Here is a 14,026-nt window from a genome sequence, read left to right as displayed (position 1 = left end):
GATGATAAAGTGTGTTCAAAGACAAACAGTGTTAAATATAGTATTATGACAGAAAATGAAGTAATAAACTTTGGTTTTAAATAAAATATGGGTCCTTATTTCACCCTATGCTTACCCCAATCCAATAATATTCCATTAAATATTTCACATTAAAATTTCTATCTAATTAGGATAATTTTGAAGAAAGCTTTAATTTTTAATTTTTCAGGTACAATCTTAAGAGTATATAAAACATGCTTTTTAAATGATGACTAGTTAACCAGCATGACAGATTTAGAACCTTATGGCAGATAACAGAATGGGAAGGAGAGAAGGAATTCGCTTTTCAGAGAAACTGATAATAAGATCGTAACATTATCAGAAGTGTAACCAAAGTTACCACTGAAGAAGAAAAGCAGGATTATTAGAAATTGTCTCTAGTTTCAATCTGCACTATAAATATGGAGCTTCTTGAAAAGTAACATCTAAAATTAGGGGGTGCTAAAAGGAAATAATCTCTAAGAAATCCAACACCTTCTAAATACTTACAATATTGGTAAAGCCTGTGGAGACAGAACTACCAAAGAAATACAGCAAAATTATTTCCAATTTGTCCTGGCAGTACTATGTACAAAATTTGGTAACAAATACATGAGCGTATGTATCTGTCTAGAAATGCATACCTATGCAAACATACATACACCTGCAGAGAAGACAGCAGATGAAAACTTAGTCAAGGAAATAAATTTGAGGGACTGAAGTCTCATATTCAGTCTTTGAGGTGATGACACAAACCTCTTTTCTATTTTAACTTAGGTAAAAATACATTGAAAGGACTGTTATTTTCTAAGAAATTCATCCTCTCTTTACACACATACAATCCTCACCACTTTTTTTGACAATCTAGGAGAATGATGCTACCGCTCATTACTTAAAGTATTATGCTGCAATAGTTGTTTACTCAAGAAGAAATAAACCTCTCCAAGTTCAGCATGAAAAATATGTGTCTTTAGGGGTGAGTAGAACGTATGTTCTCCATTATCAGAGCCCAAATCTCCAAAGTCCTAACAAAGCATACCTTCTTCCTGATCATGTCCATGCATACCCAAAATGTCTGACAAATCAGTAAGAGTCACTACCTTCTCACAGCAAATAACAAGAAATGGTACTCTACTAAGTAAACACAAGCCCAATATTCCTTGTGAAACAGGGTAATTTTTTAATTATCTTCTGTCTTATCAAGCTTAGTTCTGTATTCTTTCGCCCTTAGCACTTCCAAAAGAATGATGCCCTGAATATTTTCCCACAGCTTGTGACAAACTGATAAAATAATATATTCAGGCATTTGTTTTTGTCCTGAACTCTGAAATTACAGCTAAGTGATATCAAAATGCTAACAGAACCAAAAGACTAACTTATTATCCAAAAGCTTTCATTTTAAATCTGTCATAACTTAAGTATTTCTCCAACAGTTCCCTAAACATTCTGTAACAGGTGCTCAAGTATTCTACCTTGGTAGATGACAAGATCTTAAAAGGTAATTGCTTTATTCAGTTACTTACCTCTACTTAATACTACATACTTGTCCTAGATCTTGCATTGGTTTATCAGTTCTGTATGTTCTGCCATACAATTAATATGACTTTGCACTGTCTGACAAAACTCACAAAATAAACTATGATATATGCCAAGAAGCTGCATCCATCAAAAAACTGATTCACTTTTTTAAAAACAAACATTTCTTCAGTACTTCTGCTTCCTGTGGGTTTTCTTGGACAGACTCAATGACCACTTGCACCCTACCAATATACTGATCTTCGTATCAGTGCTGCTTCTCTTAAAAAAGTAATACCCCTTCATATAGATTTCAAATCTTTATTAATCTTCAGATATGCCTTCTTGTTCCCAGAGGTACTATACTTTCCTGTAGACAACAATTTTTCTTTCACCCGGAGTCTTTGCAAGGAAACATCTTTTGCTGACTTTCAATTTCTGGTGGCAGAGACAAAGACGAAAATACAGGAACTCACCTGTTGGCTTAATTTTTCTCTCCATTTGCCCCGATACAAATCAAAAGTAATTCTAGTGAAACCTTTTGAGACAGAGATGCATAAATTGAATGCAGCAGAAGAATCAACAATGTACAATGTGTGGTGTTGCTATTGCTAATTCCTGGAGTTATTTTCCTTCCATTAATATAAATAGCAAATTTGGAACTTAACTTTTGATATTAGCACACAAACATGGCAAAAAAGAAAACAAAACCAAAAACTAAGGACTCATCATTAATCCAGTCCATGCAACTACAAATGCTATTGAGTACTTCTCAGTCTTTACAAATCCTTTCACTTTACCCAAAAGTTTACATTTTGGGGGTGGGGACAAAAAGAAAAGAAAAAAAAGTCAAGCTTGTTCCCCCTGAGAAAATTGTACCTTCTTAAGAGTTCTCTCTTTTGGAACACCAGTAATTGTTAACAAAACAAAAACCCCCAAACAACAGACAAAACTGAAGGAGTCTGTAAATACCACCAAATTGAAATTGGTCATTAAAATGTAACTCCTAGTGCAGATGCAATGTTCCACAAACAAAATCTAGATGGTGAAGACGGCTTTTCAGTCTCAATACACTTTTTACATCGGCATTCAACATTTTCCACAGCCTTCTGGGAATAAGACTACTTGTAATTATTTCAATATTATTTGCCAGAAATCTTACAAACACACATTCGACTCTTTTTAGCAAATCATATCTCCCAAATTTAAGAGATACTTCACTGATTTCTACAAGTATCTTAAATACTTGTAGAATAACAAAAATAGAACTTGGGGAATACTACTGGATTCTAAAACCAGGAAGTCTGAGACCATGCCAAAATAACTGTAATTTTTCCTTTTTCATTCCCCCCATAAAACTACTGCCAGTGTTAAAAACTAATTCTGAGCTTTGCTAGCATTACTAATACAGTTTTATGCTGGTGTTTCTGCCAATATTCTTCTGGCCACAACCCATTAGTGTAAGTACACTTTTTTTTTTAATCTCTAGGCTTCATCAGTTTTCTTATTATCTTCTTAATAAAACACAGCTTTCTTGACATCTCTGATATGTCTTAGGACTAACTGGGCCAGCCAATGGGACTGAGCCTGTATTCTCTCCGTGCGTGCATGAATCATTTTAAGCCTTACCACAGTGGCCACAATCCATGTAGCAAGCACGGGAAAAGGTTCATTATTTTTCTATTCTTTTTGATACAGCCTCTGTAATTCTCCCAAAACAGCACTCCAACCTACCAGAATTATTTATATGAGGGAGGACCAGGCAGAAATACTTGGTCTATTTCAAAACAAATTCCTCTGGGATCTTAAATCCACAGGAGAAAGCAGTATGCTTGAGACATAGCAAGCAAAGTTGCTTTGCATCAATGTTTTCTCTAGCTGATTTTAAGATGCTTTTTTGCTGTTGTTTTTGGGTTTTGCTTAGTAGGACTCAGAGAAAGCTTGGGAAGTAGCTAAATAAATAGGAAATTTATTTGTACACTGCCACAGAATCCACATCTTCATAAATGTACTTTGTGACAGTTATCCTACTATTCTATACTGAAGCTTCCAATCCTCTTTTTATAAATGAAAGGTTTTGATAGCAATAAAATAAGGGTTTTTTTTATGTTAAGACAGAAGAGTAAAAAGATATCTGATCATCTTATATCAGTCCTGATAACTTACTCACCCAGTGTAACTGTTAGAAAGTTAGCTGAGTTAGAAAATTTAAGTATATAAAGATAGTTTTCCTGTATGAAACATGAGATGCCTCCTATGACATGGAATATATGCATTGTTTACTTAAGGAAAGGAAAGCTATGGTATGGTGCAAGTAAATCAGCACATTGTATATACTGTTTATAGAAGAAATTGATCTGAAGAGCCCAAAGCTAATACAGACTCATTCTGCTAATGCAAATCATAGTATGGAGCAACAAAAGGGTGTGATTATTTTTCTACCTACTGTCCAGCTTTCCCGTTTTCCATATATAAGGTTTAGGTTTCCTGGCTATCACTGTTAAGCTGTTGCCTAGCAAATAAAACCGACATAAACTGATGATTAACATTACTGTTACTTTGAAAGAACATCTAATTCTACATCACAGCCTGAATTACCACTTTTATCAGTATTTACCCCACACCTATTGTAATACTTCCATCAACTGAAACAATTTCTTCAGCTGACATTTCTGGCAATCAACATTCACAGAACAATACAGGTTTTCAAAACAAAGGAGACAACAGAAAAACGTGGAAAAACAGAAATAAAGCATCCATAAGCCATTCCCTCTCTACCAAAAGGACAAAGAGGCAGATGAAGTAAGACAAATCAGTCCTTCAGTGATCTCACGTACTTCAACTATTAAAGCATTCGCCATATTTTCCTCTATAACGAATGCTAGGTTTTGGATATTCATCCTCATTTTCTTTCTTGTTATTCTAAGCAGAGAAATTTACAAAAACTCTGGTAAAATAATTGATAAAGCCAGATCCAATATGATAAACATCTTCATTAATTCATATCTCTAAGAAAACAACACTGACTTTTAGATTTTTGTGTTCTATAACATGCTATTTTAATCTGAAGATCTCAAAACTGGGTTACATCAACAAGGCCATCACCAGCAATCATAAAGAAGTCATTATCCCACCCAGCACTTGTCCCACCACCCCTGGAATACTGTGTTCAGTTTTGCTCCCCACTATACAAAAGAGATGTGGATAGGCTGGGGGGGATCCAGAGAAATGTCACAAAGATGATCACAAGACTGGGCAGCCCGCTATATAAGGAAAGGCTGAAGAGCTGGGTTTGTTTAGTTTAGAGAAAAGAAGGGTCAGGCAGACCTTATCACCATGTTCCTGTATTAAAAAGGTGGCTAACAAAGAAAACTGAGACTACTTTTTGCAAGGAGTCACATGGAAAAGACAAGAGGTAATAGGTACAACTTAGTCCTGTGAGATGCCTGTTGAACACAAGAGGGAAGTTTTTCACAAACAGAACAATAAGCCATTGGAATAATCTCCCCAGGGAGGTGTTGCAGCGTTGGACACTTAAGATTCAGCTGGACAGGGTGCTGGAACATCTAGTCTTGGTCATGCTTTAGCCAAGAAAGGTTGGACTAAATGATCCTTGACGTCCCTTCCCACCTGGTATTCTATGGTTCTGTGAAAACACTTTCACAAAGGTCATAAGTACCACCAGGTGCAGTTGCTGAAGATTTTCACAACACACAGGTTAGTAATTTCCAATGGTGAAAGTGTAATCAATATTAGTATTCAATTAACATCAATTACCACTAGATTATTATTACATTTGAGACTAAGATTCAGTCCTCTAGGAGAGGCTAAGTGCTCCCTTCAAATGGTAACACCTCTTCTATAAGTGTTTCTAACAAGGTTAACTGAGAGAGTACAGAACTGCAAGTGTCTACATCACAATAAACAGCTCTGCTCTCTGGCTCTGTAGGACTGCATTAATTGTGGTTAGGATTTGCACAAGACTTCCTTTCCTTAATGAGTTGACATTACACTGCTAGAAAGTACTTGCTTTCTTTAGCTATTTTTTTGTACATTTAAATTAAGCTGCGTTTTACAAATTTACTGAAAGTAATAATTCACTGAATCACTAAATGGGTAATTATGGAACTCGGGGAAAAAACACGTAATGCTGAATATCCATTTCATCTTTCCAGTTATAGGAGGAACTAAATCAGCCACCTTTTTTTCTATAAAACATATCAGTCTTCAGAATGAAGCACTAGCCCGATCTCCGAGGAAAAGATCAACCAAAAAGACATAAAATAGTAAGGCTGCTTTCTGTCCTCTACAGCCTTTGTATGGAGCAAGCATGTCCACAGATCATCCCAGAAACTTGGAAGGCAGAAGACTGCCCTGTCATCCTTCTCCTGGACAATTCATGACCCCATACAAAATGGAGGGATAAAGCAACCAAAAAGCACAGCATATTTTCCAATTGCCTAGTTCACAATAAACATGCAAGGTCAGGAAAACCTGTGGATTCACAAGAATGTTACAGTAAAAGACACAAACCTTCTTTTCTCTTTGTTTTGTTAGCTTATTTATTTATATGTCCCTCTTCTGTCATGTCCTGGGTTCAGCAGTAGCAGTCATTTTTCTCCTTCGTGGTAGCTGGTGCAATGCTGTGTTTTGACTTCCGGCCTGGGAACAGAGCTGATAACAATAATGTTTTGGTTTGGCCAAGGCCTTTGTGAGCCTCATGCTCTGCCAGGGAGGAGGGGAAGCCGGGAGGAAGCAGAGACAGGACACCTGACCCAAGCTAGCCAAAGAGGTATTCCAAACCACAGCGCGTCACACCCAGGATGTAACTGAGAGTTACCCAGAAGGGCTGGTAGACTGCGGGGTTGGAGGAGGTATGGGTCAGTGCTTGGCTGGGCTGGGGGGGCGAATTATCGGTTGGCCGGTGGTGAGGTGAGGTATTCTCTTCCCTTGTTATTCCCCTTATCATTATTATCATTGGTGGTAGCAGTAGTGATTTGTGTTATACCTTAGTTACTAAACTGTTCTTATCTCAGCCTGTGGGTGTTGCATTATTTTGATTCTTCTCTCCATCCCTCCAGGAGTAGGGGGAGGGAAAGAAGGGGGGGAGTGAGTGAACGAGTTGCCTGACTGGGTTTAAACCACAACATGTGAAGAGAGGATACTTCCTCTGGAATGGGGGGGATAAACACCCCAAAAGTCTGATGTTGTCAAAGGCTACTGTTGTCCTATTACTGAATTATGAGGCAGAAATTGGTGGTAAGTCTGAAATTCCTCTCAGAAAAGCTCTGCAAAAGGTCTAGCAGACTGTCTAGCTGACAGTCAGAAAATTAGAAACCAGATTAAATAGCAGAAACTTTAAGAAGTAAGTCATCTGCTTGCTGCCAAATGCCTGAAATGGTGGCTCTTCTGTGAAGCACTCAAAAGATTGAACTTTGTCCTGGTTTCAGCTGGGATAAAGTTAATTTTCTTCTTAGTAGCTGGCGCAGTGCTGGGTCTTAGTCTGAGAACAATGCTGATAACACACTTATGTTTTCACTTGTTGCTCAGTAGCGCTTACCCTGGTCAAGGACGTTTCAGTCGCCCACGCTCTGTCAGTGAGGAGGTTCATGAGAAGCCAGAGGAAGCAGACACAGGGCACCTGCACAAACTAGGCAAAGGGTATTCCATACCACAGCATGTCATACCCAGTATATAAACTGGGGGGAGACAGCCGGAAGGCCCAGATTGCTGCTTGGGTCAGGCTGGGTATCGGCTGGTAGGTGGTGAGCAATTGCATTGTGCATCACTTTATTGTTTATTTCCTTTCCCTTTTAATTTTGTATTCTCTCCACCTGTTATTTCCCTTATCATTATTAGTTCTAGTAGTATTACATTGTGCTTTAGTTACTGAACTGCTCTTATCTCAACCCGCGGGATTTACATTCTTTCAATTCTACTCCCCATCCCTCCTGGGGAGAAGGGGATGGCTAAGCAGGCAGCTGTGTGGTTCTGAGTTACCAGCTAAGCCTAAACTACGACATAATTTCAGTGGACTGATGGACAAAGAAGGCAAAAAAACAGTGAAAAGCTACCTTATGTTTAGTTATACTGTTATTTGTTTTTATTACTAAAAGCCACTCACTGCCTAACTTTGTTTAAGATGAGGTCACAAGACAAAGTAGGAAAAAGAGAACCTCATCAACACATTTAGAATGGAAAAGTTAATAAAATAAATCTAGTATCACTTTTCTTAGCAATGTCTTCAGCCTCTAGATCACACTAGGTAATATACAAAAGATTAATGAAACTAAATTTTCAATCTCATGCATGAAGAAGGTTCAATTTTTCTGTGCAGTTATTTTTAAAAGCTGGGACCTAACTACACAGCATATTTCATAGAATCATAGAATAGTTCGGGTTGGAAAGGACCTTAAGAACATCTAGTTCCAACCCCCCTGCATGGGCAGGGACACCTCACACTTAAACCATCTCACCCAAGGCTCTGTCCAACCTGGCCTTGAACACCGCCAGGGATGGAGCATTCACAACTTCCTGGGCAACACATTCCAGTGCCTCACCACCCTCACAGTAAAGAACTTCTTCCTTATATCCAATCTAAACTTCCCCTGTTTTAAGTTTGAACCCGCTACCCCTTGTCCTATCACTACAGTCCCTAATGAAGAGTCCCTCCCCAGCATCGTTATAGACTGCCTTCAGATATCGGAATGCTGCTGGCTGCTATGAGGTCTCCATGCAGCCTTCTCTTCTCCAGGCTGAACAGCCCCAACTTTCTCAGCCTATCTTCATACGGGAGGTGCTCCAGTCCCTGATCATCCTCGTGGCCCTCCTCTGGACTTGTTCCAACAGTTCCACATCCTTTTTATGTTGAGGACACCAGAACTGCACACAGTACTCCAAGTGAGGTCTCACGAGAGCAGGGCAGAATGGCAGGATCACCTCCTTCGACCTGCTGGTCATGCTCCTTTTGATGCAGCCCAGGATACGGTTGGCTTTCTGGGCTGTGAGCGCACACTGAAGCCGGCTCATGTTAACTTTCTCATTGAAACAGAGTTCATTTCCACGAACTGTGTACACAAATGTCCAAAATTAAAACATCCAAAAAATCAGAGTAGAGATTTGAAATTGCTCCTGATCCAAACACTTGTAATTGAATTGATAGCTAAATGGCTCCCTGCCCAATGTGCCATGCAATTTTCCTGCATTTATTTTATATTAAATGCAGATGCAACTCTACGTGTTCATAAACACAAGCCTGATATGTTCCTGCCTAAAAATCATGGCACAATTTACATTAAACATCTCTAATTTTGGAATGTGCTGTATTTTGTTAAAACAATACTCAGACTTATTTCACCTATGTATTCCATATCTGAACTACAGAAAGACAATGCCACAGTAACTTTCAATAATCCCAAAGTTTCTGGTGGGTTGGAACCAGATGATCTTTAAGGTCTCTTCCAATTCAAACCATTCTGCAATTCTGTGAAAATACTTCCAAATTTAATTCTAATCTATAGTGACAGAAACTAACAAAATCATTTCAGATTTCAACCAGCATAAGCCAGAACTGGCAACAAGATCTCTCCTCAGAACAGTTTTTGTAGCTAACATGAATTATCCAAATTACTGCTGTATCTATGAGAAGACAGTAATACCAACACAGTTTTCAAAAACACATTCAAGCATGTATACAGAATCAAGTTTTCAGAAAAATACCCATGTCCTGGGTTGTCTGGATTTTTTTTTCCTTCTTTTTCCTAAGGACCACTTTTAATCTGAGATCTTCAAATATTAATAATGTGCATTAATCCTACACATAATTATTGTACACATAAGAAAAGATACCACTGTTTCTTGAGCTAGCTACATCAGTTCATACACACAGAGCTTCTCAGTTCTACTTCAGTTGAAACTGCAGGTAAGTGTCCCTAAACTACTGTGTCAAGCCTATATGTAGTAAATACACAGGTGGCAGGGGGTATACTTGCATCTGGTAAACTCCAAGAACCTTGTAACAGTAACCTCACACAAAATACAGGCTGAACCCTAAACCTGAAGTCATTAAAATACACAGAGGTATCTAAACTGGGTGAAGATCTGGTTGAAGACGTCCCTGCTCATTGCAGGGGGGTTGAACTTGATGACTTTGGAAGGTCCCTTCCAACCCAAACTATTCTATGATTCAGGTGATATAAATTGGGGCAGGCTTAGAGCTGTTCTTTTAACAGCAGTGAGCAGAGAACAATGTCAATCTCAGAGTCAGGGACACATTTTCCATTTCACCAGGGCTCCTCATCTTGCGTATGGTTTAACACCATCTGTTTGAGAAGCCTGTCATCAGGAAACAGTATTTAAAGTACTGGACCACACAGTAACAACAACAAAAAGAACCTGGAAACCAGAGGGGTTAAAAAAAAACAAAACAAAAAAAAAAACAAGAAACAAACAGAATAATTCACCTGCCAGGCTTTCTAGAGACTTCACAAGAAGCTGAGATACATCACTGAAATTTTTAACAAGTCCTTCCTCTATTTTATATGCATCACAGGTTTTAAGAGGCTTTGTTGCAGGCTTCATGTCCTAGTGCTTTTTTTTGAAGAATGATACTCAATAACAGTAGTGCAAATAATAACAAGTTTTTCCTTAGCAGTATTTTTGTATAGTGGTACAGCTGAATTTATGAAGACAATGTTATGCAAACATGCACATGCTGAAATTTTCATTCCATTTCCAAGCAAATAACGGGCTTTACTTCATAGTCCTGCAACAATTTACTGCCTCAGTCAACCACTGCAATATAACAGTATGTGCTTTAAAAAACATAAAAGAATAATGTTTCAGTATCTCACTGAAGAAGAGTACAGATGCACAGAACTCCTTCTGAGCCTTATTCCTGTACAAAGCCTGAATTAAGCCTTGCACTATAGATGTTTTTAAGGCTCAGAGGAATCAGCTTTGCTTGGCTTTATGAATTCAAATAGCTAGAACTTAGACTGTATGTCTCTTTACAGAGTAGAAGTTATGGCCAGTTGATTCAAGCAGTTCATAAATTCACCCACCCCATCCACTTGCTACATAAAGGAACTGCAGAAGTTTCACTGCATTTCCCATCTAGAGAAGAACCTATGGGGGACATAGGACAGGCACAAAGAAACAGGGGAAAAAAGAAAAAGGCACTGAAAAGTATTTTGCCTCTCTATAGTTAACCAGTCCTTTCTCTGTTTTTTTAAAGGAGGAGGGTGCCCTCTGCTGACAAAGACGTAACAGCAAAAGCAGTTTTTTCAAACTGGTATTTCTAGAAATACCGGATAACTGATATTTCGAAAGGGAGGGTGCCCTTCAAAATAATGAACGATTCCAGCAGGAACTTTCTGCTGCAAAAATTGCAACTAATTTAAATGTTTGTATTTGTGTGTTGTCCAACCAATGAAGATTATTTCATTTCTTGGAAGTAAACTGAAAAGGAGCTTCAGACTTACCTAGGCATGCAAAGCTACATGATACCCAAAGGCCTACTCCCTTTACGTGCTTTTGTTAATCCCTTTACGTCCAGAGCAAAGAACTGCTAGGCCTGAAGTAAGCAGCAAAACGTAATCACAGATAAAAAGCTGTTCTTTAGAACTGGGTCACACAAGGATGATTTTAGCCCCTTAAGATGTTAAAGATAGAAATGCAGCATTATTTTCTCTAGAGAAACCACAGACATATTATACCACTGTGATGAGTAACTATTTGAAACATTCCTTGAGGGAGAACTTAAAAGTTCCATGCCACATCTGACCTCAAAAAGTGATAGCTTCTTTATAAATCAGGTACAATCTCATTCCTAGAAACATACTGTATTTCTGCTGGCTCCAATCAGGTACCAAGAAGAGCTTATTTAAGCACTGCTGACTCCTCTTTCAAGGCTTCAGGCAAAATACCAGTCTCCTGAAACAGGCTGCCAACTTCAATCATAAGGAAGGAGGAAGAAGAAAAACCAATAAAACAGCATCCTTCCTGCACATAAATCATGGAATCAAGTTTCATACAAACAAGAGCCTGAAAGCCATCTTTGCTGCCTGGTGTGTATAAAACTGATTAATAGTCTGACAACCTAATTAATACGCATTCTAAATGATTAATTTTGCTTACTAACTGTTCAGTATTTACAGAGGGAGGTCACAGTGGGCTTTTTAACAACCATTTGGAAAGACTTATTTATCTGCCAAAGCACAAATGGAGTATCTTCCTAAGACACTGGCCAAAATAAGACATGGTCTTTGTAAATGTACTATTAGTCATCAAATTAGTGGAAATAGGTTTCTGAAGGGTTTTGGTTGTTTGCTTGTAGCGGGTTTTTAGTCATCTAAATGGCTTCTAAAAGCCCATGTTCTCAATAAGAGTTAAATCTATGTGAAAGAAAAGCAAAGCTGAGAGCTTTTTTTGAATTAATTTTGATTACACTGCATCTGGAAGAAAATTCTGGGAACTGAGTACGACAGGTAAAAAAGTGACAACACAGCCTATTGAGAAGAACTATGCATCCTCCTTATTTGTACAGCAAGCTTTCCACACTCAGTCACCTAATCCCACTGTGCCACACACTCTGAAGATTCTCCAGGACACAGCAAGGAGACAAAGATCTCAGGACAAAGTCAAGAGCTGCATACTGAGATATCACAGCAAGTCTCCTGGAGTCAACAAGTTCTACTTAGCCACAAATTTCAAAACCTGCTCTCTCTCCCCAGTCTTTTTTTTTCTCCAGAAATGTCCAAGCCATCTTCCAAAAAAATCTTCAAGAAAAAATTATCGCATTATATTAGGGAAGCTGTTGGTGTAGACAAAACAGGCTGTGCTACATTCTGCTATCCAGAAAAAAGTGCTTATTAACACGCCTTATCTACGCTGTTTGTAAGTAGTATCAGAGACAGACAACTACTTTGGAAATCAGCATGCAGCTATGACACACATGTAGACAAACATTTTGCACTGTAATTACAGTATTAATGCAAATGCTGGTATTATGCTGAACTAGCTGGTTAACAATAGCCTGTAAATTGGTCTTTAAAACAGTATCATTAATGCACCTTAATAAACAAGAAATGATTTTGTTGATAAAGCCAGAAAAGCACTATTGCCCTGACCAAGTACCAGCTGATGTTATCATCAATATTTCTGTTTTCTTCACTGGGCTTTAACCTCCCTCTCAATATGAAAATTAACCTAATTCCTTTTTGGACAGGGTACCTAAGTATTTTAATTCAGACTTCTGGCCTAAAATTAACCACAAATTGGATTAAACATGAATGACATATAGCTTCGCTGGATAGCTGTAGTACTTAGATTTCACATAATCACCCAGGATTACATGAACACATCTCAGACCAGGAACACTTCTACATGTTTGCAAGTAGGCTTGGACATTACTAAAAAAATTAAGAGAGCACAGCTGGAGGGGAGGAAATTAGAAGAAGCTTTATGCCGGTTTTGCAGCCACCCCCACGCTTCCTTTGGAAGCGCTGCTCACTACATCTTCTGCAAATCACTGCAGCCCCCCAGTCACCCCAATCTGAAACAATGGTTAGTGACCTGACAGCAGCTGTCAGCACCTGGCAGTCTGTGCATTCGAGTACATGGCCACTGCTCTCTGCAGTCTAACATACAAAGCAGGAGGAAATCTGTGTGGGAAGAGATACCTTCCTTAATTGCCACGATCACAAACCCCTCTGGGAAATGTTAGGCTAAAATTTTACAAGGCTGGAAGCTGGAGAGCAGGTGGCAAGGATGTGGCTCTGCCACCTCCTCTTCTTGTTGGTGACCTCTTCTTCATGATATTATATTGATACTGTAATATGTATTTTCAAATGGCTTATTTAAATAGACAAATTTAATTCAAAAGAATAGCACTGAGCACACAGAGGAGCTTCTTAATGATGTACACTAACCATGTAGTTACAGGATACAGCATGAAATGTCCCTTATAATAAAAGCTGAATTTTATGATCAAAATACAATCACATACTGCTTCAGACATCAACACAGTGATGTCAGAGCACCTCCTAATCTACAGGAGTGCTCTGTCCTGGGTTCAGCTGTAACAGTTTTTCTCCTTCCTAGTAGCTGTCGAAGTGCTGTGTTTTGGCTTTAGTCTGAGAACAATGCTGGTAACACACTAATGCTTTTAGTTGTTGCTCAGTAGCTCTTACCCTGGGGTCAAGGACTTTGCAGTCTCACGCTCTGCCGGTGAGGAGGAGCATGAGAAGCTGGGAGGAACCAGAGACAGGGCACTTGACCCAAACTAGGCAAAGGGGCATTCCATCATGCCCAGTATATAAAGTCACCTGGAATGGCAGATCACTGCTTGGGTCAGGCTGGGCATTGGTCAGCCGGTGGTGAGCAACTGTATTGTGCATCACTAGTATTTATTGTGGGTTTTTTAATCTTTTTCCTTTTCTCTCCCCTTGTCATTTCCCTTATCATTATTATTAGTAGTTTTATATTATGCTTT

General features: G+C 38.6%; 1 protein-coding gene across 2 annotated transcripts in view; it reads right to left on the bottom strand.

The window, feature by feature from the left end:
- The window catches only part of LOC134175232 (guanine nucleotide-binding protein G(q) subunit alpha), a 118,349-nt gene that overhangs the window by 26,153 nt on the left and 78,170 nt on the right, over positions 1–14,026 (bottom strand). The window lies entirely within an intron of this gene.

Source organism: Pezoporus occidentalis, unplaced genomic scaffold, assembly GCF_034315485.1.
Source record: "Pezoporus occidentalis ecotype Australia unplaced genomic scaffold, CSIRO_AGI_Poc_V1 ctg117, whole genome shotgun sequence".
Classification (NCBI taxonomy): domain Eukaryota; kingdom Metazoa; phylum Chordata; class Aves; order Psittaciformes; family Psittacidae; genus Pezoporus; species Pezoporus occidentalis.
This window is presented reverse-complemented; position numbering and strand designations above follow the sequence as displayed.